This window comes from Lepus europaeus, chromosome 3 (genome assembly GCF_033115175.1).
Source record: "Lepus europaeus isolate LE1 chromosome 3, mLepTim1.pri, whole genome shotgun sequence".
In the NCBI taxonomy this organism is placed as follows: Eukaryota; Metazoa; Chordata; class Mammalia; order Lagomorpha; family Leporidae; genus Lepus; species Lepus europaeus.
Genome location: NC_084829.1, coordinates 78,401,752 through 78,425,665, shown reverse-complemented (window position 1 = coordinate 78,425,665; position 23,914 = coordinate 78,401,752). Strand labels below are relative to the sequence as shown.

Here is a 23,914-nt window from a genome sequence, read left to right as displayed (position 1 = left end):
CATCAAGGGACATAACTATACATAATTGCACAGCTCCCTTTTCAAAACTTTGTAATAATGTTTTCTAAATTGATATCACTTGGCAAATGTCATGAATTTATGAAAAACCAAAAATCTTATAATTATGAACTATGAGTTTGTTCCTAGGGATCCCACTGAAAACTTAGAACCATATTTAAGGCAGTAGAATAATTTCAAAACCATCATTTTTTCCATATTTCAAACAAAACATATTGTCTATTTCAAAACTATATAATAATGGTGTTTTAAGTTTTACTCAAAGAGCCACAAAAATCTTTGAACAGATGCATAGTTCAAAACAAGTCATTATAAACTATGACAGTAATGGAATTGATTTCTTTTTTGGTATTGAATAATTTGTATGCAGCTGATTTTTAAAAATTTTTATTTAATTAATTTTTATTTAAATGGCAGAGATAGAGATCGAGAGAGATAAGCACAGAGAAATCTTTCATCTGTTGGTTCACTGCCAAAGTGCCCACAACAGCTGAAATAAGAAGCAGCAAGGATCCTGGAACTCAGTCTGGGTACCCTGCATGGGTGGCAGGGACCCACATAATGGCCCAATACATACCGAATCCCAGGGTGTGCATTAGTAGAAAGCTGAAATTGGAAGTAGTGGAAGGACTTGAACTCAGACACTGTGATATGAGAGGTAGGTGTTCCAAGCTGTCTACTAACTACTACACCAAACACATTCTCCACTGAATTAATTTAAAAAGTTGTACAGAGTACACTGCCAATAGGTCATCCAGCCCGTTTTTCTCTATGTGTTCCTTCTCATGGTCACACATTCTCATTGTGTATGTATTTATTTGAAAATATGCTGCTTTTCTACTTTACCACTATAGTTTTATGTGTGTGCTTCATTTTTTAAAAATTGGTACATTTGTTAAAAATATAGACTATTGGTCCTGTGCTTTAATGTCAACGTGGCTGTGTGTGATGTCTATACAATGGTAACTTATTATAACTTATTATTATAATTATATTATTACAATTATAATATAATTATAATATAATTTAGAAATTCACTGGAGACAGAAATAAAAATGTAGACAGAAATAATTGGCAAGATAGGGCCATTTCAGACATTATTCCTTTATAATTATACTTGTTGGAAATGGGAATTGGCATTCTTTACTTTGACACTGACATTCATAGAGCCTGTCTGTCACAGGCAGAAGGGCAAACTATGACCACAATTCTCTTTATGCTTCCTAAATACTTGTTTTAACTATGAAGGTCAGTTACCAGAGCCAAACTTTGTCTTAACAAATCGAGTGTTTATGTCCATTCAGAGTCTCATACACATTTCTGGGTCTATTCCTTTGCAGAAAGGAGTAGAAACCATAATCAGATATATCTCACGCATGCAAGTGTGATGGCCACGCTTCACATACTGTCCAGCTTCTTTAAGATAAAGAGAGTGACTTGCAGCAGGCCACATAGAAGAGGAAGTTGTGTGCAGAGGATATTACATCCTTGGATGTCTTTTGTTTTATCTCCTCTGGGTCCAACTTTGGTGTGAGACCCTCTATTCAGAACATCACAGTTCTCCCTCACAGGCTTCTAGCACACCTCTGTGCTCCATTAGAATAGATATCTTGACTAACTTATTTACCAGTGCTTACTCAACATCCCTGCCTCTCACTGTTTTTAGGGACTGAGTCTGTGGCACAGTAGGTTAAGCCTCTTGGGGCTCATGCATGACATATCTGAGTGCCAGTTCAAGTCCCAGCTGCTCTGCTTCCAATTCATTTCTTTGTTAATGCACCTGGGAAGCAACAGATGATGGCTCAAGTACTTGAATATCTGCCACCTGTGTGTGAGACCCAAATAAAGTTCCTGGTTTCTTGCTTTGGCCTGCCCTAGAATTGGCTATTGCAACCATTTGAGGAGTGAACCAGTGGATGGAAGATCTCTTTCTCTCTGCTTCTCTCTATCACTCTATCCTATAAATAAATAAATATTTGTAAATTTCAATAAATGTCTGATTTTAGTGGATTTAAATGGAATTTCATAAACTCATAATATCTATACTTAACCTAAGACAGATAGCTAAATTGAATTATTTTATGATATGTCTATATTACATATGATGAATATTCAAAAAGTTCATGGAAAATGCCCATTATATTTCTATTTTTCCATGAACTTTTCAATCCTCCTCATATATATTTCCTCATATATTCTAAAGTATATATTCTAAAAATAAGAAGAAATGGTTTGTAAATAATTGTTTGGTATATTAATTTTCATAATAAGCAGATCTTTGTTTAGATTTATTTGAAAGGCAGAGTTACAGAGAGAGGAGAGGAGAGAGAGAGAGAGAAACCTTCCACCTGCTGATTCCCCCAAATAACCACAGTGGTTGGAGCTGGGGCTGCAGCTTCAGAACCCAAAAGCCATGGATCTTCCATGTGGGTGCAGGTTCCAAGTCCTTGAACAATCACCCACTGCCTTCCCAGGTGCATTAGCAGGGAGTTATACTGGAAGTGGAGCAGCTGGAAATCAAAGCAGCACTCATATGGACTGACAGCATTGTAGGTGGGGACTTAAACTGCTGTGCCACAATACCAGCATCTATAATAAATAGATCTTGAAGATTTTTTAAAGTTCAAAAAATTACCAATAATGTTTACTTCCTATAATATTCTCAACAAAAATGACAAACTATTAGGCTTAAGGATGACTTGATGTTTGGTAGAAAAGGTTTCATACTGGACAAAAGAATCATTCAGTGAATTGAATAATTCAAAACAAAAATGAAAAAAATTATAAATTAATTTAGTTACATTTAAATTAAAAAATAAAAAGAGCCTGTATAAAATGGTAGTGGTTTTGTTAAATACCATCATATGAGTGATGTGTGTGCACTAAAAGAGACACTTAAAAGTTTTAGCTGATTCTAAGATTTTATGTATCTTTTAACAAATAAAACTAATACAATTTTAGGTTGTATTATAAAAATGTGATGTCCAAAAGATATTATGCAATTAGCTGTACAGCCGCACCTGATGTGTCCTGTTCAGCTTAGCTGCCCACTTTCTAAGAGAGGCATAGGTAAGCGTGGAGTTCTCCTGAGGCAAATAGAGTGAGAACGCAGGAAGCTTGAAATTTTTATGGGAACATTGAATATTTGTTGTGTCTTAGGATGTGGGAGAGCATTATCTTTGATGATATGAAGGGATTTATCAGGTAAGGCCAAGACTGGCATTGGTAATTCAGAACAGAGACCTGATCCATAACCAACTGTGAAACTTGGAAATAGGAAGATTTTGACTCCAGGTAAGAATGAAGTTTCTAGCAAAATAATCAAAGTATTAGAATGGGATGCTTTTTAACAAAATGAGCTTCATGAATCCTGAGATAGTCAAAAACAGGACAGAAGTAAGACAAGAAGTTTATTTAATTACTGAGGAAACCCTTTCAACTATAGCATTCCAGAATTTAATAAGTAGCTAACATAATGAATCCTTTAAGCCATAAGTGGTTGCTATTAAAATTTTGGGCTTTCTTCCATAACTCCTTCTCATATCATCTTACTGCTTTAGTAATTTGCTCCCACCCACTAGAGCATGTGAATTTATCCTTCCTTTTCCTGGGTTTATTGAAATCATGAACAATAATATCAATGACCTGAAAGAAAAGAATAAGTACTTTTAAGGCAAAGGCTAACATATTGACTCAAGGGATGCTGTCACCCTCAATTGTATATTGGGACTTTCCAATTTCTGACTTTCTGCTTTACTTTATAGAAATCACTGAAGTTGCAATGCAATCAACTGAATGCAGTCAGTAGAATGAATACCTGGCAATCAAGCAGCTGGTGAGTCATCTAAGACCTCTAGTTCTGATATAAAACAACACCCAAAACTAGTTGGAGGAGTCGCTATAGAATCCCCAAAACCATGCACATTCAATCAACTCACAGAAGCCCTCTCCCTGACATCAGGGACATTGCTGGAACAATGCAAGTGTTTATTGCAGAGCACACAGCAAGGAACCTAGCAGCCATCACTTAATTCCCAAGCTCTCTGAGGAGTTAAGGGTAAAGATTATTCTAGGTTAAAGTTGGGGGTGAGAGAGGTGTGTTCAGCTCATGTCCAGGATGCTCTTTGGTCTGTGGTGACTATGGTCCTCATTCTATTAGTCAGCAGTGTCATTTAGGGAATTTTGATGATGGCACAGTGGGATTTCGTCAGTCTGGGGACTGCATGAAAGTGACAGATGCTTTCTGCCCTAGGCCTAGAATTCCTAGGAAAAAAAAGCCCCTCAAGATAAGCTGGAACTTCAACATGTCATTTTTGCAAAAACAAGTTACCTTATGAGTCCAGCCATAAGGTCTCTGTGAAGTCAGTTGTACCACTCCCTCAATCCAGTAAGTTAATTTTAGTAAGTGGTTGATTTAAAAGATAGGGTAGGAAAGAAAGTTTTTAAGTGAGAATATAATTTTCCTCATGGGCATTGTCTACCTTAGAAAAACTACTATGGAACATGCCTGTGACTATAGACTTGTAGTTCAGGCCACCAAAGATTAGAGATGGGACTTGGGCACTCCCTTGACTTGCATCCTCTGGTCTGCTTTAACAAAAACCAGGAGGAAAAGAAAGCTAGGCATCAGAAGCAATGGGTGGCAGGCCTATTAATGGCTGATCTATACAGTGATCTGCCCTCAAGGAGACCCAACTGGCCAGTCTACTGCAGTGGCTTTCAATGTGGTAAGCCTGGGCTTCAGCAGAAGTCAGCTTGTGAAGAGCCCTGGCAGCTCTGCCAAGAGTTGGATCACTGGAAATGGACCTGCCCTGGAGTCGAAGGATGCCCAGGTCAGAGCCACAGATCTTATTGGCTCTAAGCTGAAAAGCCCTTCACTCAGCCCAGCTTCCAAAGTGACCACTGCAGCTGAGGGGATGGTCAAGTAGGGTCAGCAACATTGCAGGCAGAACTGTAAATTTCTTGTTAGAGATGCCACCTGCCTTGACATGGCCAGCTCTCCTCCCAGGCCAACCAAGTAATGAAAGTCAACAGAGTGCCTTCCCCTAGGAGGTTCACACCTCCCTTAGGATGTACCCCATGTGAAGAGATAGATAGGTCTGGGCCTCTTAATTTACAAGGCCTAAAGCTCACCAGATTATTACCAAGCCCCTTCTGTCAGGTTCTATTTACCTCTCAATCAGAAAAGTTAATTGTAGCTTAGACAGCACCTTTCTTAGCTCCTCTAATAATGACTCTGTCCTTTGTTCTAGACCCTGTCTAGTGCACTTAGGCCTCATTTCTTTGTAATCATAACCTGTACTCTACCACCAATGGCTCTACTCCCAACCTGTGTGTACTGATGGTCCTCTTCCCCACTTAATGCTGTGTAATTGCTCAGACCTGGTTAATGCCACTCTTAGGATCATTGGTTACTATCCTCACTCTGTCTTTTATGACCTTGTCTAAATATGATCAGAGTCGGCAAACTTGGAAGGCTTCCATAGCCTTGGCAACTCATGATGACAGCCTAGGGTGGTTACTGGCGCCATAAACTAGAGTGTCAATTTGTTGGGTCAACAACAGGAATCACTGTGCACTTTCTCCTCATGTGGGATCTCTGTCCTTAATGTGCTGTCCATTGTGATTTAATGCTATAACTAGTCCTCAAACAGTATGTTTCACTTTGTGTTTCTATGTGGGTGCAAACTGTTGAAATCTTTACTTAATATATACTAAATTGATCTTCTGTATATAAAGAGAATTAAAAATGAATCTTGATGTGAATGGAAGGGCAGAGAGAGTGGGAGAAAGGAGGGTTGCAGGTGGGAGGGAAGTTATGGGAGCTGGAAGCCATTGTAATCCATAAGCTGTACATGGGAAATTTATATTCATTAAATAAAAGTTTTAAAAAAAATTAAAAAATACTAGTTATAGCATCATTGCACATTAGACAACACATTAAGGACAGATCCCACAGGGATGTAAGTACACAGTGACTTCTGTTGCTGACTTAACAATTTGACACTCCTGTTCATGGCGTCAGTAATCTCCCTAGGCTCTAGTCATGAGTTGCCAGGGCTATGGAAGCCTTTAGAGTTCGCTGACTTTGATCTTATTCCGATAGGGTCATAGTCAAAGTGGAAGTTCTCTCCTCCCTTCAGAGAAAGGTACCTCCTTCTTTGATGGCCCTGTTCTTTCCACTGGGATCTCACTCACAGAGATCTTTCATTTAGGTCTTCTTTTTTCTTTTCCATGGTATCTTGGCTTTCCATGCCTACAATACTCTCATGGGCTCCTCAGCCAGATCCGAATGTCTTAAGGGCTGATTCTGAGGCCAGAGTGTTGTTTAGGACGTCTGCCATTCTATGAGTCTGCTGTGTATCCCACTTCCCATGTTGGATCTTTCTCTCCCTTTTTGATTCTATCAGTTAGTATTAGCAGACACTTGTCTTGTTTGTGTGATCCCTTTGATTCTTAGACCTATCAGAGCCATCGAATGTGAACTGAAATTGATCACTTGGACTAGTGAGACATGTACTTACATCCCATGTGGGATCTGTCCTTAATGTGTTGTCTAATGTGCAGTGATGCTATAACTAGTACTGAAACAGTATTTTTATACTTTGTGTTTCTGCATGGGTACAAACTGATGAGATCTTTACTGATTATACACTGAATCGATCTTTATATAAAGATAATTGGAAATAAAAAAAAAACCTGGTGTTAATTTGGAAATGGCATAGAAAATTAATTAATTTTTTTAAAAAAATATTATGTAGGATCTCTGTCTTTAATGTGCTGTACACTCTTATTTAATGCTATAACTAGTCCTCCAACAGTATTTTTTTCACTTTGTGTTGCTATATGGGGGCAAACTGTTGAAATCGTTACCTAATATATACTAAACTGATCTTCTGTATATAAAGAGAATTGAAAATGAATCATGATGTGATTGGAAGGGTAGAGGGAGTGGGAAAGGGGAGGGTTGTGGGTGGGAGGGAAGTTTTGGGAGGGGGAAGCCATTGTAACCCATGAGCTGTACTTTGGAAATTTATATTCATTAAATAAAAGTTTAATAAAAAAATAATTTAAAAAAATTAAAAATGAAAAGATTGGGTGGGACACTTTAAGCTAATAATGAAGGGAGGCTGGAAGCATGTGAGAATAGGACCTAATTCTACCTGGTTTCTGCATGCAAGGCAAGTTATAAGGACTAAGTTTCACCTCCAGTGACTAAGGATATGGTAAGCTTGGAGTGTGACGGGGATTGCTTTTTCCTACTACACTATTGAAAGGCTTCCACACACCATGGCCTCTAGCCTCAGAGTCAGGTAAAAGAGCATCTTTAATGGCTAGCAGCCAGATGTTAGACCTTTTAATGATATAAATTCATAGAGATGATTTCTTTCTTTTTTTCATTTACATGCAAACAAAAAAACTATTGAAAAAATCTCAGCCAGTAGTCACTATTTTCTAATTGAGATGAGCTTACTTTCAATTTTAAGTGCTTTTGGAGATATCTGCTGACTAGATTTGGAGGAGAGTATGAGGTCTAGTACTGCTTGTGGGGGCTGGCACTGTGGAGCAGTTTAGCCATCATCTGGGTGCTGACTCCAATCCTAGCTGCTGCACTTCTGATCCAGCTCTATGCTAATGTTCCTGGAGGGATGAGGAAGACAGCCAAGTGGTTGGGCACCTGCACCTGTGTCACCCATGTGGGAGACCTGGAGGAAGCCCCTGGCTCCTGGCTTCTGCCTGGTCCGGCCCTGGCTGTTGTAGCCATTTGGGCAGTGAAACAATGCATGGGAGAGCTCTCGCTCTCTCTCTCTCTCTCTCTCTCTCTGGTAAGAATCATCCAGGGAAATTGATTTCTTAAAAATTACAGATTTCTCAGCAACCACATCTAGTAATTTATAGTAAGTAAATTGAGGGATTAGCTTGAGGAATCTCTCTTTCTAGTAGGAAGTGCAAGATGATGATTGGCCACATACATTACAGACTTCCCATTGAAAATAACTATTGGCAAAGTACTATAGCAAATATCAAATGTGCATTTTTTGTGGTAGTAGAAGAAGTGAGTGTTAAGCATTTGAAATATGCTTCATGGATTACTATAGATGAAAGAAATTATTTGATTCTGAGAAATAATTAAGTAAAATAGAATAGTATTGACTTTAAAACTTCAATATATAGTAATTCAACAGTAGGCTAGAGATACAGTATTTGCTTAGGGAGTTAAGTGCCGAACTTCTGTATAACTCAAATGTATTACTCTCTGTATAGTTTTTTTTTATGAATTCACTTTTATTATAAGATGGAATGACAGAATATTATCCTTGTTATTTCACTGCCAACCCTAGTTGGACCAGGGGGCATGTTGCTATTCAAATCACATCCTGCTCTAATATTGCTCTAATGCTAACCAATGGGTTTAGGAAGCAGAAGATAGGAGGAAACCCAACACAAGATATTTTATCTGAAAGGCAGAGTGACAGGGAAGGAGTGAAGGAGGGAAAGAGGGGAAGAGAGAGAGAGAGAATCTTCCATCTGCTGGTTTATTCCTAACAGCCAGGGCTGGGCTAGTCTTAAACCAGGAGCCAGGAACTCAATTCAGGTTTCTCATATTGGTGGCAGGAACCCAAGTACTTGGCCATCATACGCTGACAGGAAACTGAATAAGATGTGCTAAGTAGGTGGGACTCCAACAGGCACTCTGATATAGGATGCACGTGACCGGAGCAATGGCTTAACCTGTTATGCCAACTACCCTAATCACATGATGCTTAATACAGCTTTCCTGAACTGATTATCTCTGGATTTTGAGAAATGTTTCCTTACCTCTTTGCAACTCTTTTATGACATTTAATAATACAAGATCACAAAAATTATTTGCTTTTTTTGTTTTCATTTATGTGTAAACAAGAAGGCTATTGACCGTGTCCCAGCGAACAGTCATTATTTTCTTCATGTTGCTATACTCTTACTTTCATTAAATGACTCAGAATGAGCATTTGGAACTTCATGAACTCTTTCTAAAGTAAAATACTAAGAATAATGAGCATTTTTAACATGAGCTCATTCACTCATTCATTTTTCCCACATCACATAGGATTCCAATGGTATTAATTACACTGGAGAAGCTCACACAGTTTCCTTAGGGGAAAGACATGCACCATGCAGGGCACCAGATGTGCAGATGGCTGTACTCACAGGGAGGCTTTTCCATAAGAGCCCACTACTCCTTGTTTCTTGTAGCAGACTTGATACAGTCCTAATGATGTACTCTTTAGGAATTGGTGGTCATTTTACATATTTTTAAAATCTTTTTATTTAGATATTCAGAATATTCTTTGGTTTCATTTTCTCTTATATTCCTTCCTGAGAAAGATATAAATATATTTTTATATCTTTTATTTACTTTTGTAATAGTTTCTCATATGTTCTGAAATCTTTGTTAGCATCTTTGAAAAGTATCTCTATGTTCTCTAAAATTATAATGTGATAAAGTACTGAACACATATTACTATCACTGGGAGAGCTTTGATTATTTTTTTACACAAGGCTAAAATTAGAATCCCTGAGAAAGTCAAAAGAACTTTAACAGAAGTAGTGGCATTTGAATTGAGCTTTGATAAAAGGAATAGTTTTCCAAAAGTCACAGGTGGATATACACAGAATGGTTTAGCAAAAGAAATTCCTAAGAGTCATGCAATATGAAAGAATATGAATTGTTTCAGAAGGTCAGAATAAGTAAGTGTTTTCATTCACAAATTCCTAGTTTTGAATCCGAATAGTGGTGCAAATATTAACTTGGTGACTTATTTGTTCTTTATTTTATTCCCCAACTTCACTAGAAAAGAGAAAACTAATTTCATTATCTAGTCTGTTGCTTCTATTTCCATTCTATCTTAAATCTCAGTTTCTGAGAATTTGCATATTAAATGGACAGGGAGTCCAAAATCATTAATATTAGAAAGTACAATATGCATAAAATCCTGGACAAGGGAAGCCTGCTCATTGAATTAAGGCAGGCAAAGATCATGGCATCTCTTCCCAGTGAGACAACAGCATACAGCAGCACTCACCACATCTTCCTACAGTAAAGGAATAAACCTCCTTTGGTGCCTGGGAGATATGTTCCTTCCCTGGAAAGCAGAACTTCCCTGTCTCTACCAGAAGACAAGAACTCTCTGGAATTAACAGAATTTTCATTGTGGATTGAAAAATACTCTCCTAGTCATAAAGCCTTGGATCTTTGTTGAGAGTTCCCCAGAAACAGAAGGACGCTTTTCTACTTTCATTTTCTACTTTTCCTCAGAAAGGAACTCTGCAGGCAGCCCCTCTAACAAACATTGTAAAAATTGCTTTCTCGGGCCGGCGCCGTGGCTCAACAGGCTAATCCTCCGCCTTGCGGTGCCAGCACACCGGGTTCTAGTCCTGGTCGGGGCACCGATCCTGTCCCGGTTGCCCCTCTTCCAGGCCAGCTCTCTGCTGTGGCCCGGGAGTGCAGTGGAGGATGGCCCAAGTGCTTGGGCCCTGCACCCCATGGGAGACCAGGATAAGCACCTGGCTCCTGCCATCGGATCAGCGCGATGCGCCGGCCGCAGCGCACTACCGCGGCGGCCATTGGAGGGTGAACCAACGGCAAAAGGAAGACCTTTCTCTCTGTCTCTCTCTCACTGTCCACTCTGCCTGTCAAAAATAAATTAAAAAAAAAAATTGCTTTCTCGGTGTCTAATTCAAGATAGAGTGTAGATCTCTTCTCTGGCTATTCGTTTAAAATATTCAAAGTTCGAAGCAAAAGGGACCTCACAAAATGATTTTTTCAAGATTTTCAAACTTTTAAAGTATGAATCATTCAATCACATAAAACTTTCTATGGTATCTTAATATATAAAACACAAATACGCTATTAGTACCATTTGTAAGCTTGATTTTGTTTTTATTTTTTAAAAATATTTTATTTATTTATTTGAGAGGTATAGTTACAGACAGTGAGAGGGAGGGACAGAGAGAAATGTCTTCCATCCGCTAGTTCACTCCCCACCACATGGCCAGAGCTGTGCCGATCTGAAGCCAGGAGCCAGGAGCTTCTTTCGGGTCTCCCACATGGGTGTAGGGGCCCAAGGACTTGGGCCATCGTCTACTGCTTTCCCAGGACATAGCAAAGAGCTGGATTGGAAGAGGAGCAGAGCCGGGACTAGAACCGGCTCTCATATGGGATGCTGGCGCCACAGGTGGAGGATTAACCTACTGCGCCATGGCACCGGCCCCTGTAAACTTGATTCCTATAATTTAATTATTGTAGGGTCACTCAGTAAAAACAAATGACAGTTTTAATAAAACAAAGATTTGAAATCATGAAGCTAATATGTGTCCTTTTTTTCTTTATTGGCTTATTTCATTTAACATAGCACCCTCAAAATTCATCTGTGTTGTCACATGTTAGAATTTCCTTTCTTGACCGGTGCTGCAGCTCACTAGGCTAATCCTCCGCCTGCGGCACCAGCACCCTGTGTTCTAGTCCCGGTTGGGGCGCCAGATTCTGTCTTGGTTGCTCCTCTTCCAGTCCAGCTCTCTGCTGTGGCCCGGGAAGGCAGTGGAGGATGGCCCAAGTGCTTGGGCCCTGCACCCATGTGGGGACCAGGAGGAAGCACCTGGCTCCTGGCTTCGGATCGGCGCAGCGCACCAGCCTTAGTGGCCATATGGGGGGTGAACCAACAGAAGGAAGACCTTTCTCTCTGTCTCTCTCTCTCTCACTGTCTAACTCTGCCTGTCAAAAAAAAAAAAAAAAAAGAATTTCCTTTCTTTTTTAGGTTGGTTAATATTTCATTGAATGTAAATGGGTACTTGAAATGTTTGTGGAAAATGGAATTAAAGGATAAGTTCAGGGTAAGTGTTTCATGCAGCAGTTGTGATGCCAATGGGATGCCTGCATGCCGCACAGGAGTGCTTGGGTTTCAGTCTCTGCTTTGTTTCACACTCAACTTCCTGTGAATGTGAACTCTGAGGTAGACAATTATGGCCGAAGGAGTTGGATTCTTGCCACTCTTGTGGAGATCCAGATTAAGTTCCTGGGTTCTGGCTTCAGCCTGGCCTAGCACTGACTGCTGCAGGTATTTGGGAAGTGCATCAGTAATTAGGAGATCTCTCTGTCTCTCCGTCTGTGTATGTCTCTCTGTGTATGTCTGCCTTTCGAATTAACTGAAAAACATAGAAAAACATTTTTAAATATATGTCATGATGCAAAACATTTTGAAATTCATGGGAATTTTTTTCATAATAAATATTTGCATGACCTTTTTTGGACATACCTTAACATTTTTATGTTTCATAATTTCAGGTACTCTCGCAAACACTGGGAATCCTTTCTATAATAAAGCAGGGTAGAGGTAACCAATAAAAACCAGCTGTAGTATATCAACTTCATTTTTCCCATGGTCAAAAACTAGATAATACATATTACAACATGGCTCAAATGCATATACTTACAGCAATTTGAGAAAAAAAATAAAGTATTAGTAGGAACATATTTTTAATGCCAAACTTCTGAAAAACATACTCAGGATATTCTTCAATTCAATAGCAATGGCAGGTCATGCTTCCTTTGGAGACCAATGCAAAACAAAATAGGATAATATGGTAGCAATGTGTTGATGGGCTCCAATGTGTTATAGCTGAAAAAGCATGTTGCTTTGTTTGGCTTTCCAAATATTGTGTGTGCAGATATAAGATAAAGTTCGTCTAAGAAATTAAGTACAATTTCTTGGAAAAGGATTCTTCTTGTTCTCTATAGTAAGAAAGAAAAGGGAAAAGGGAAGAGAAGGGTATTAGATGGGAGGCAAAGAGGGGAGAGGTGTGTAGGGAAAAAAAGGAAAGAAATTAAGAGCTAGAGAAGCAACTTGTAGTGTCATTCTATAATCTACTAACACAGAAATAATGAGAACATAAACTGCATGATTCCCACTGCTGTGTTTTTCCAATGTATTATTGTTTTATTGATTCTGTACTGTTGTTGCTTTTGCTGTTGTTTTTACATAAAGATGAAAATTCAAGAAATAATAGATTCTTAAAATGTTAGCATTGGCGGGGACTTTGGAGATAATGACTAACACCATCATTGCCTTTGCTTGTGGGGCAAAGTGAATGATCTGCCTGAAACCACAGAAGTTAGTAGCAGAAATCTGAGATTTCTGATTCTCTGTCCAGTGTTTTTCCTTCTTTGTCTCAAAGCTTGTTAGTTCACCAGGAGCCTTCTTGAGAATACATTTACAAGAAGAAAGCTTGTATCACTTGAGGCCAATACATTTGGATTTTAACGGTGTGTAACTCATTTCACTGAGGAACAATTCATCTGTGAATCTGGTTAAGCTTTAGATGGAACAATGAGAAATTCTTTCTCAAAAACTTTTTTATCATTTTATTCTTCTCAGAATCAGGAATACAACCACTGCAAAATATGTATTTTCCAAATTGGACCTAGCCCCTCATCACAATCTTCTAGCACAATTTAATATACACCTGCTGCTTATCACATTTGACAATATTTTAAATGCAAGATGAATGCATTCTTTCTCTAAAGTTGCAGATGAACCAGCATTATATCCATTTATCTTCCATATCCTTAAACTTTAGGGTATCTACACTATGAATAGGAAAAATATATACCATATGTAAAGCATTTTCCATTATACTTAAAAATGTTGGCTTTGTGATGCATACAAGACTTCTACTTCGGTGAATTTACCCTGAAACCACCACAAGCACCTATTAAGTATCACTCAGCACTACTGAATTTGCAGTCTAAGTCGAAATATGATGCCTTCTCTGGGTTTGAATACCAAAAGGAAAATTCATAAAGTAAAAATAACATTGCAATTTGGCTTCTTTAATAAATGTAAGCAATGCATATTGAGTTTGTAATTAAAATACTTTCTGTCTTTTTTTGGATTTTAAATACTGGATAATTTATATTCATTTTCCTACCATTAATAATAGAACATTTCTAATTGGAAACAAGTGTGGTCATAACTTTCCTGGGTCTCTTCTAGGATACCAGTATCTAAGGCTTTTCTCTCTGGCTCTCTCTGTGTATTTTGTATTACAATTTCATTATTGTTCTGTTTGCTTTGGGAAGTATTTTACCTATGTTCTCTCTCTCTCTTTCTCTCTGTATAATATATATATATATATATATATATATATATTTGATTTATACATTTAATGTTTTAGAAAAAGATGTGATGTAGAATAATAACATAACAAATAGAAAGACTGTAATATTTTTGAAGCATTTAAAACTTTTAAACAACACATTCAGTTTTTTCATGTGTGTGACAAAAAGTTATATGTTAAAGACATGCAATTGTTTTCAAAGGCCATTTTGATTTGTAGCTTTCAAAGTAAGTTTGATTTAGTCCTGAAATTCTATGCCATATCTCCAGTATACTTATGAAAGACTAAGAGGATTGTTGCCACTCTTTCACCATGAAATCTGTTATCTCTATAGTTCTCTGTTATAACCAATAGAAAGTAATTTCCTAAATCTCTGAGGCTTCACATTATTGAACTTTCTGTATGAGTAAAACATGAACACAAAATCCTAAGGGAAGGTCTTAAGTCTCAGAAGGAAGTGAAATAGCTTTGTTTTTCTTATTATCTTTTCCTATAAATAAAGTATGGGACTGGACAACCTATGCAAAAAAAATAAAGCTTAAAAATGTTTTCAAGAACATATATATAAATATGTATATATATATACTTGTGTATAATACCATATCTACACATATATCTACATATACATATATACATGCACATATACATAGATATATATCTACATATATATACTGAGAGAAAGAAATGTAATCAGTCTTCTTTTTTCAGTTTTATCAACCTTTTTAAAAAGACTGCAAACTTCATATTGCAGCTGCATTTCTTATGCTTAACGTGGTTCTTCTTTGAAACTGTGGGTTAGCACTTAAAAGTGGCTTATCAGTTAAGCTGAGCCCTAATTTTTGTTTTAAAATTTTATCAAATAGATGTGGAATATGTCTACTTATTAGATTAAAATTCACCTAAATTTATCTGGAGTTCACTTATTTACAAAAAATTAGATTTCTTCTCTAATGAGATTATACAAAAACAAAAAAGAATTGTGGTATCGGAGAGCGGCAAGATGGCAGAATAGGAAGGGAGCACACTATTAGTCCGGGCGAGAGACACTTTAATAAATGTGGAGATACTGCAGGGTCAAGGAAGAGTAGGGGAAGAAACAGCAGAGGAAACTCTTCTGGAACTAGTGATTCACTGTGGACCTGCGTGGAGAGCGTGGGAGCCCAAGTTCGGGACACCAGCGGCAGACTCAACACACCAGCGCTGGAACACAAGGTGAGCCAAACCTCAATAGCCTGAAACACCAGCGGGCAAGCAGAAAGAGGAGACTAAAGGGAATGAGGCTTGAAACTCTGTGGGGAAAAGTTCACCAGGCTAACTAGAAGAGAGAAAGAGGAAAAAAAAAAGTGACAAATACGGACACGAGTTTCTCTCTCTCCGCTCACCCCTCAAAGGCAAGCAAGACAAAGAGCAGGCGCCATTTTGGTCATACATCATAAGCAAGGTGAACTCAGGTCTGCACCGGCCCTGAGCCTAGCAGAAAAACCTGACTCTGGGGGGAGGGGTGAAATAACAGGAGATTAGCATCTAACTTGACAACCCAGTGGGAGACTGCAGGAGAATTGGAGCCCACACTGAGGGCAGCAGAGATTCCCTGTGTGGTCCTTGGGAAAGAGCTTCCGGTCTCTGGCTCCTGTGGGTATATCATTTGCCTACTAACTACCTCCAATTACGTTCAGCTGTGCGGAATTACTTCCCTTTTGAATCAACAACAAAAAAAAAAAAGAAGAAGAAAGAAAGAAAGAGAGATTTACCACACCTAACCTGGGAGTGTCATCTTTGACACACCCTCAAGGAGGAACCAAACACAGCTCTCAGTCCACACTCATCTCAAGCATCTAAGGCTCCACCGAAAGCAGACAGTCCACTTAATATAGAGCCATAGTGTAACAAGAAAAAACACCACAGTGAAGAAACCAAATATCTCCAACATGCCAAACAACAAACGCAAAAACCGAGGTAACAAGAACAAGGAAGATACTATGACACCCCCAAATGAAAAAGACACCCCAATTCAAGATTATGAAGATGATGAGATAGAAGAAATGAAAGAAGCGGATCTCAAAAAATTGATAAGAACTTTAAGAAGTTCTCAAAAACAAATTCTTGAACTACAGAAATCCTTAATGGACAAGACAGAAAATCTCTCTCGTGAAAATGAAATATTAAGGAGAAATCAAAATGAAATGAAACAACTAGTAGAACAAGAAACTGTGATAGTGACGAGAAATCATAATGAAATGAAGAATTCAATAGATCAAATGACAAACACATTAGAGAGCCTTAAAAACAGAATGGGCAAAGCAGAAGAGAGAATATCAGACTTAGAAGACAGAGAACAGGAAAGGAAACAGGCAAACCAAAGAAAAGAAGAAGAAATTAGAAATCTAACAAATAGTGTCGGGAATCTACAGGATACTATTAAAAAACCCAACATTCGGGTTCTAGGAGTTCCTGAAGGCATGGAGAGGGAGAAAGGATTAGAAGGCATTTTCAGTGAGATACTAGCAGAAAATTTCCCAGGTTTGGAGAAGGACAGAGGCACGTTAGTACAGGAAGCTTATAGAACCCCTAATAAACATGACCAAAAGAGATCCTCACCACGACATGTGGTAATCAAACTCACCACAGTGAAACATAAAGAAAAGATCCTAAAAGGTGCAAGAGAGAAACGTCAGATCACTCTTAGAGGATCTCCAATTAGACTCACAGCAGACTTCTCATCAGAAACCCTACAAGCTGGAAGGGAATGGCGAGACATAGCCCAGGTACTAAGAGAGAAAAACTGCCAGCCCAGAATATTATATCCTGCAAAGATCTCATTTGTGAATGAAGGTGAAATTAAGACTTTTCATAGCAAACAGAAACTGAAAGAATTTGTTGCCACTCGTCCTGCCCTGCAAAAGATGCTTAAAGATGTGTTACACACAGAAACACAGAAACATGGTCACCAATACGAAAGAAGGTAAAGGAAGGAAACCTCACAGCAAAAGATCACAGGAAGCTCAATTTCTCTTTGACATAGAATTAAACTCTGATGCTCTGTTAAAGCAATGTGTTAAAGTAATCTACTATGTTCTCTTGATGTCTGTTAAATTCTAATTGTTCAAAAACAGCTGAATTTTTATTAAGAGCTATGGGTTATTTAAATATGTGCTTATTTTCAAAGATTTGAATAAAAACCTGTAACAATGATCAAATTTGGTCTATATTATGTCATGATTTTAAGGAATCTTATTTCAACCAGATATTTTGGATTTTGAGCCTTCTTGGCATTCTTGACAGGCATTCAAAAAATCAAAGTTTCAAACAATCTGGTCGCTAAAATTTCCAGTAAATCCAATTTGGGCCCAACTGAAAAAATTGAAAGACCTATGTCTCTCATCTTATAGAGACACCAACTAATCAGGCCATTTGGATTATATTAGAAGTACTGTCAACATGTGATGTGGTACCAAACTTTAAATTTTTATAATGGAAAATGCTATTAATACAAATGTTTGAGAATTAAAAAGTCTAATGATCTTGTGTTACTAGACATGATAGTTATCTTAATGAGAAAGCCCCAGAGGCCTAAAGGGTTAAATACTTGTAAAATCCTACAGGTGCTTTCAAAAATACTGTGAAGTAAGCAAGTGCCTCTGGTTGGTTGATGAGTTTATAATTTTAAACATGGCGACTTAAAGTCTTGTCAACCACAGTTATATATGATTTGCTGCTCATAAAACTAAAGCATTGTTGGTTCTGTGTTTAGCTGTCCTCCTATAGTTTCCTATGGACTTTTTCCAGCCACTTCTATTGTATTCAGTACTTTGGGATGGCTCTGTAAACAGATGAAGCCAATAATGTATTAACAGTACCAACTGAGAGAAAGTATGGTTAACTGAGGTTACTAAAAACAAAAAAGCAACTCAAATCAATTGGCAATCTACAAAAAGAGTTAAAGATTTTAAAAGCTATTATTAAAATTGCTATATTGGTCTACTATGCTATGTTATATGTGTGTACATATTGTATGTCCACATGGGGAATTATATTAAGAGTTTTATTTTAAATGGCTTTTGGATAAGATTGTCCATAAATTTAAGATGCTAAAATCAATCAAAGATACATTTTAATTTGTGTGACCTGAATCTGTGTATCCTATGTTTTAAAATTGTTGGTAGAAAGAAACTAAAAACATTTTATATGGTTGTGCTTAAGTTTACTGGTTAAACAAACTACACCGTGTTAGATATTTAAGAAGGGTTTTCAAATACATGATTCTTAAAATTTATAGAAGGCGTTGGACCTTCTGGTAAATGTTTTCTGAAATTGTTATCTAATGGTTGAAACTGTTTGCTAAGTATTCATGTGATATTGCTAATGTCAGCAAGCGATCTAGGACTTGCTCCCTCATTTCTCTATTCTAAGCCCAACTTGTTCTTTCATTTCTCTATTCTCTTCAAGGTAGGAAACTAATTCTATCATGAAGGAATCTGTAGGACACACAATTTAATCTTTAGACCTTATAAAAGAGATGGCTAACATTTTTCTGTAATAGCATAGCCAAAATAAGAACTTAAATAATAATCTCATAGCTAGATTCACCTCGCCATCAGCCAAGCATACAGTAAGTAGAAAAAACCTCCCTTTCAGACCAAAGGGAAAGAAAGTTTTAAAGTGAGAATATAATTTTCCTCATGGGCATTGTCTACCTTAGAAAAACTACTACAGAACATGCCTGTGACTATAGACTTGTAGTTCAGGCCACCAAAGATTAGAGATGGGACTTGGGCACTCCCTTGACTTGCATCCTATGGTCTGCTTTAACACAAACCAGGAGGAAAAGAAAGCTAGGCATCAGAAGCAATGGGTGGCAGGCCTATTAATGGCTGATCTGTACAGTGATCTGCCCTCAAGGAGACCCAACAGGCCAGTCCACTGCAGTGGCTTTCAAAGTGGTAAGCCTGGGCTTCAGCAGAAGTCAGCTTGTGAAGAGCCCTGGCAGCTCTGCCAAGAGTTGGATCACTGGAAATGGACCTTCCCTGGAGTCGAAGGATGCCCAGGTCAGAGCCACAGATCTTATTGGCTCTAAGCTGAAAAGCCCTTCACTCAGCCCAACTTCCAAAGTGACCACTGCAGCTGAGGGGATGGCCAAGTAGGGTCAGCAACATTGCAGGCAGAACTGTAAATTTCTTGTCAGAGATGCCCCCTGCCTTTACCTGGCCAGCTCTCATCCTAGGCCAGCCAAGTAATGAAAGTCAACAGAGTGCCTTCCCCTAGGAGGTTCACACCTCCCTTAGGATGTACCCCATGTGAAGAGATAGATAGGTCTGGGCCTCTTAACTTACAAGGCCTAAAGCCCACCAGATTATTACCAAGCCCCTTCTGTCAGGTTCTATTTGCCTCTCAATCAGAAAACTTAATTGTAGCTTAGACAGCACCTTTCTTAGCTCCTCTAATAATGACTCTGTCCTTTTTTCTAGACCCTGTCTAGCGTACTTGGGCCTCATTCCTTTGTAATCATAACCTCTACTCTACCACCAATGGCTCTACTCCCAACCTGTGTGTACTGATGGTCCTCTTCCCCACTTAATGCTGTATAATTGTTCAAACCTGGTAAATGCCACTCTTAGGATCATTGGTTACTATCCTCTCCCTGTTTTTTATGACCTTGTCTAAATATGATCAGAGTCAGCAAACTTGGAAGGCTTCCATAGCCTTGGCAACTCATGACGACAGCCTAGGGTGGTTACTGGCGCCATAAACTAGAGTGTCAATTTGTTGGGTCAACAACAGGAGCCACTGTGTACTTGCTCCTCATGTGGGATCTCTGTCCTTAATGTGCTGTCCATTGTGATTTAATGCTATAACTAATACTCAAACAGTATGTTTCACTTTGTGTTTCTATGTGGGTGCAAACTGTTGAAATCTTTATACTAAATTGATCTTCTGTATATGAAGAGAATTGAAAATGAATCTTGATGCAAATGGAAGGGGAGAGGGAGCTGGAGAGGGGAGGGTTGCGGGTGGGAGGGAAGTTATGGGAGGGGGAAGCCATTGTAATCCATAAGCTATACACTGGAAATTTATATTCATTAAATAAAAGTTAAAAAAAAATTGTGGTATCTTCAATTATCCTTTGTTGAGGACAATAATTACAAAGTGGCATCTTCCAACATCAGATTCTGACAATTATTTGGTTAGGGGTGATGCCTTTGTTTTATATGCATTGCAAATAACGTGAATCGACAAAAAGTCTATTTCTTTTCAAAAATTGTTACAGATTTTGATTGTTACTCTTTCACTCTTGATTTTTTCCTCCTCTAAAACAAAAACCTTTTATCCAAACATATCTTTCCATTAACTGCATTTCTTACCAGATTTGTTTCAGCATAAGAAGGAAATAGGTTCAATTAAAAGTGAACACTGAAACTAAGTCAGCTGGCCTTTCCTTTCCATTTAAATATGAAATGATAACTAACCTTTATCCCTCACTGGGTCGATCTAGAAGTTATAGTAGCTCAACTGGCCAGTGGGAAACTAGAAAGTTTACTATAAACTATATCAAGGTTTCTTGGACCTGGCAAAGTCACTGATTCAGAGGGAAAAAAAAATGGTTTCATCTCTCCTCAAGCTTTTCTTGATGCAGACTGGTTTCTGGGTGAAACAGTTTGATAAATTTAATGCAGCTTCATTGTGAAACACGCAATCACAATTCTCAAGCTCGTTGGTATATCAGAGTCAAGTAATTCTCTGTTATTTAAAACAGAGAATTAAAAGTTAAAATAATTATTTTTGGACCAAGAAGGAATTCAGGAATTTTGTGTACATTGTAGGATTTTACCTTCATTATAATCTCTACACAGGTCCCATATCAAAGCTCAGTAGTTGGGGGCAGCATTCTGGCTTAGTGGGCTAAGCCTCTGCCTGTGGCACCAATGTCCCATATGGGCGCCAGTTCTGGTCCCAGTTCTAATCTAGCTCTTTGCTATGGCCTGGAAAACTGGTGGAAGATGGTCCAAGTGCTTGGGCATGGGAGACCCAGAAGAAACTCCTGGCTCCTGGTCTCCGATCTGCCTAGCTATGGCCATTGTGGCCCTTTGGGGATGGAACACCTTTCTCTCTGTCTTTCCCTCTCTCTGACTGTATCTCTACCTCTGAAATCAATAAATAAAATCTTTAAAAAGAATGCTCAGTAGTCCCTGCTCCAACAGGAGCTCCCTAAAGACTTCTCAAAACAACAGGAAAGTCCTTTCCTTGGGGATCCAGCACTCATTAATCCTGATGTCCCTCAATGGTAACTCATTAAAGTCTTCCCTGACACTTACCTACATTGTCTGATGTTTCCTATGAGTTCATCTTGCAGTACTACTGGCATATAGTTCTGTGTTTCTCTGTGGCATTTCTTAGTTCTGCCTCTCCTGAGAAAATCAGAGATTTTGTTCATATTGAGGACAAAAGCAAAGCTTGGACGTCACATGAGTTCACCTCCCAATTCTTCTGCTTGCTAGATAATGACTTGCCCAGTCACCAATCCATCTAAGTCTTAATTCCCTTTCTTAACATGGGAAGAGTAATACACTGAAGGTGAATTATGGCATAAAAATTTGTCAAATATTAAAGTGTATAGAAACCATCCTTATCACTCTGGGAAGGAGTGTGCTATTCTGTAATTTATTCATTTATATATTTACTTTTTCTTTGGAGAGGGAGAAAGATTATATTCACATAACTTTATAAAGTATATTGTTATAATTGCTCTATTTTGCTATTAGTAATTGATGTCAATCTCTTACTGTACGTAATTATATATTGATCTTTATCAAAGGTATATATGTAGAATCAAGCATTGTTTATTCATGGGAATATATTCTGAGAAATGTGCCATTAGGTGATTTTGTTATTGTTGGGGCATCACAGAGTATACTTATACAAAGATGGTTACAATGTCACTAGATAGTATAATTAATTTTAAGTTTTTAAATTTTTAAATTTTAATTTTGAATGTTTTTAAAAAATTCCATGTGATTTGTAGACACAAATCTAAGAACAAATGATATTCCCTTCTTCCCTCCCTCCTTGCCTCCTGCTATCTCCTTCCTATCCTTTTTTCCTTCTTCCTTCTTTTCTTTGTGTTTTTTTTTTTTGCTTTTGAGATAACATTTTAAAATTACATTACAGTTAAAAGGTTTAATACTTCACCAAATAAGAAGTTCAACAAGTAAAAAGCAAAATACCCTAGTTTAGTAAGAATATAGACAATGGCTATAAACAATAATTGAATACAAAAATGACCATTTTACCCATATACAGTAAATTTTGAAGTGATCACAGGTTGTTAAAACTGTAATAGTATAACATTTTTACCCAATGGTTTCACAGAAGTGTAAAACAAAGTTTTACAAAATTATATTTGTAGTAATACTGATATACCCTGGTATTTTTGTCCTTTTTTCTCACTTTTTTATTTTTAAAATTTAGCTCCCACATATATTGGAGGAGATGTGATATTTGTCTTTGGGGGTCTGGCTTATTTCACTCAACATGATGTTTTCCTGTTGCATCCATTTTGTTTCAAATGGTAAAATTTCATTAATTTTTTATTGCTGAATAATATTCCATTGTGTACATATACCACATTTTCTTTTTCCATTCATCTGATGGTGGACACCATGGCTGGTTCCAAATTTTGGCTATTGTGAACAGTGTTGCTGTAAACTTGGTAGTGCAGGTATCTCTTTGATGCATTTTGTTCAAGTCTTTTGGATAAATATACCAGTAGTAGGATTGCTAGCTCATATGGCAAGTCTGTTTCTATGGGTGGGCACTGTGGCATAGTGGGTAAAGCCGGCCCCACCAAATGTATATTCTACATTCTTAACAATCTCAGAGATGACCCCAAAGCTTCTGAATCATTGGTCACTGTTTGCCCAGAAAATTCTAAGTGAGAAACTGAATAGATGGACAATGGTCAGCCATATATAAAAAGGGAAGTCTGAACCACAATCTGCAATAAACTGCCCAGGAAGTTAGTCCTTATCTGCAGTAATCCTCAGGAAACTAAAGTCCTCTGAAAACCTGTAGGAAGTCAGACTGCTGTCTCTTGCAACAATTTAGGAAGCCAAACTTCAACTCCTGTGACAATCAGCCCCAAAATGGCTAGGACTAGACTGACAACTTTCCTAACTTTTGTCTCCACTTTCAATGTAGAATGTATCAGCGAAAGATAAACACGCAGCCCTAACTACTCACATAGGATACCTATCTTAGCCCATCTACAGTGTCCCTCTGCCAGTAATCTCCGTTCAGGGCACACCTGAAGCCTTCTCTTTCTTTTACCATAAACCTTTCCATTCCTTGGTGCTTTTGAAGCTTTGTTATTTGCAAGTGATGGTGGCTGACTGCCTTGCTGTGGCAAACTCTGAATCAATAGCTTTTGCATGTTCTAATTTGGTTGGTCTTTGTTTCCACTTAAGTGGCTTATGAAAAGTTGCCATAATTTAGTGAGGATCTAACAAATTGTAGAATTCAATAGAAAAGTGGAATTAGATACACACCTCCTCTCTCCTCACAACAGAGGGGTCTTTCAACTTTTACCTCCTACTCCCTCTGAAGTTCATACACATCCTGCTTCCTTCTCCTTTCCATGGTAATATCTTCTCTTGAATTAGAAGTAGCTCCACTACTCATTTTTCTCTGGCTTTATGTTCTCCCTTCATCTAAATTGGAAAGAAGTCCAGTTAGCATCTTTCTCCTA

The 23,914-nt window shown here is 38.0% G+C and overlaps 1 pseudogene; it reads left to right on the top strand.

Moving 5' to 3' along the window:
- LOC133756583 (cyclic AMP-dependent transcription factor ATF-4-like) overlaps nt 1–23,914 on the top strand; it is a 190,826-nt pseudogene that overhangs the window by 5,127 nt on the left and 161,785 nt on the right.